The sequence below is a fragment of the Trachymyrmex septentrionalis genome, unplaced genomic scaffold (assembly GCF_001594115.1).
Source record: "Trachymyrmex septentrionalis isolate Tsep2-gDNA-1 unplaced genomic scaffold, Tsep1.0 scaffold87, whole genome shotgun sequence".
Classification (NCBI taxonomy): Eukaryota; Metazoa; Arthropoda; class Insecta; order Hymenoptera; family Formicidae; genus Trachymyrmex; species Trachymyrmex septentrionalis.
In genome coordinates this window covers 221,565-224,401 of record NW_017306059.1, presented here as the reverse complement: position 1 = coordinate 224,401, position 2,837 = coordinate 221,565, and positions in this window count along the sequence as shown.

Here is a 2,837-nt window from a genome sequence, read left to right as displayed (position 1 = left end):
CGAGATAACTGAAACTTAGCTTAAAAGCCATGTGAGACGTGAAGGAGAAGAAAAAAAAAGAAATATACGTCCTTCAAGTCGCAGTCCAGAGATTAGCGAGTCCAGAGACGGAGAAAGAGTATAATAATGATACTAAAAACTGGACTTTATTTTTACAGTTTTTTCGGTGTCTTCTCGCATCATCCTCTCGTCTTCGGACAGTTTATCGAGCAACACGATTACGTGTCCTCGCACTATTATCTTCGATTCTGAAAAACGTTATGTTCGTTGACCTTTGCGCAACGCGATCATAACTCTATTATTAATCCGGGCTTGCCCCACGAATCGGAAATCCAGAATCCGGTTTAACTTCCGCTATTGAAAGATAAGTTAACTGCGAAATGAAATTTATTACGTTCCTTCGTATCATTAATGATACGGCCGTATAAAATAGACATAGACGAAGACAGTGCGTGGCGCAAAGGCAACTAATTGCCTCCGTTACGTTTTTATCATAGCGTATTAAAAATTCCAAACTCTGATGAAAATATCAATATGTGCGAAAGGTTTCGCTTTCTCTTTCTGAACAATGGCAATCCGTAGAGAAAACGTTTAATTATATCTAGAGCCCAAATCGTGTCAATCAAAAAGATCTTCTACAAACGATCGTTCTGTGAGAGTATGCAGCATATTGTTAGAATTTAAATTGCATTATTATGCAAAGAATTTATCTTGCATAATAAATGATTTCGTATTTTAAATAATTGACACATCGTATATACATTTATAATGAATTACATGTTCTTCAGTCATGTATATTTTATACACGTATATTTTATTTAAATGTTTGTCATGTATATTTTATTTAAAAAATATTAACGTGCACGTATGCAGCGGACAGATTTTTCGATTTCTGAAAGGATTTTCAGGAGTCAAAGAGTCCAAGAATGAAACGAGTTTGTAATTTGTTTTTACTTCATTGATATGATTTTATATCGTATTGAAGACCGATTTCTAATCTAGCTTTCTTAATTTATTCCTGCATTGCAAACCTTTTGGAATTTTCTCTTTTTTTATTATTGACAAATGCCATGGTTTGCTGTTGTTCGTGAGAGACACAAGGGAGAGGGGGGGGGGCAGTGTCGAAAGACTTAAGACAAAAGCAAACTCTCCTCGTCCCTCTTTCTCCTTCGCAGGTATTTCTCCTCGCCGCTCACAAGTTTTAACGCATTATTACACCCCGTGAAAAGAACGTATTGTGTTTGTGGATATATATATGTAATTTTACTTATCAATAAATAAATTATAAAGAATCTCTCGATTGCTTGTTTTATTGTAGTTTATCTGATAGATTTAGTGGATACTGATTTTTTTTTAACTAATTACGTTTCTTCTGATCTTATATATAAAGTCTTATATAATGATAATGCAGAATGTTAAAAGACGTTTGTACGTATAATGTACAATTATATTATTAGAATTTGTTTATTTATTACTCGTATCCCAGTAAATAAAATGGAATAGGACAAGCAAGGAGTTGCATGGGATTTAAAAGAATTTATTTTTGCGATATAAATCGTGGTGTATGATTCATTCCAGATTTCTAAGATCATTAAAGATTACTGGTGAATCACAAATAAACAAATTATATAAGATTCTTATATAATCATGTACGTTTATTATTAGTAATCTTGATTAATCACACACAACTATTTTAAGATCTGGTACAAGAATTTTCAACAAGGCTATTACGCACAAATTCTATTGTCTTGAATTTTACTGATAATACACATATCTATGGCAGACACTTTGCAAAATTTGTCCTCAATAAATTTTATTTGACTAATTAAATAATTTAATAATCTGATATATATATATTATCGCGAATAGTTTAGTCTTCCGATTAGTCGCAGAATAGCAAAAGTCGCTAATTAATTTTTTCAAATTGAAATTTAACAGCTTGTCGAAGCATGCCTGTATAAATACACTGCAAAGCAAAACGAAGAAGAACTCGTATCTTTATCGCCGCATATTTAAGTTATGTTGCGATATGAGACAATAAAGCCATGTACGCGGTAATTATATGCGAAGTGACTCGCTGTTCTTATCATCTCCTTGTCTTCGCTCGAAATGTGTAACACGTCAGCGATCAGCATGGGTTTATATTTTTTTCGACTTTGTCTTATGCTTTTCGCTATCTATACTTCCTCGCCTAATTAATGATTTCCTAGAAAATGATTTTTTTTCCGAAGTGATATCACTAGCGCGGCGATAATGTTGCAACATAGAAATATGTATGTATTGTACTTAGTCTCGCGTCTAAACTACGATCGCACGCATCGCGATTGAGCCGCGAAGGAAAAACACTTCTCGCTTTAGTGTTATTATCACTTTTCCGTGTGCTTGTGGTATATTTTTAATCTCTTGGCGCAATAATCTTTCTCGATAATTCTGGCGACTATCAATGAATTGAAACATCCGACATTCTTTTGAGGTTGATGACTGGCAGCGTTAACAATAAACAGATTTTTTTAATCCACGTGAATCTCACGTGTACCTATATGTAATTGTGCTTTAGTGTGTAAATTTCTTTTTTACGCACAGGTGAGATAAAAATGATAATATAATGTTGATACTTCAACGTACGAAGCTGTAACTGAAAAGCGGTTACTGAACCGAATTTTTTTTTAATCCAGACTGTCGCGTCTCCGAGTTCATTTTATCTCTCTTATTAATGAACTCTCATATTAAAATTGTCATTGCCAGTTGTTTGTTCAAGCAACTTATTGCTCCTATTAAAACAAATTTTTGTTTAATCATATCTCAAGATAGATTTAACGTTAAAAATATATTCAGAA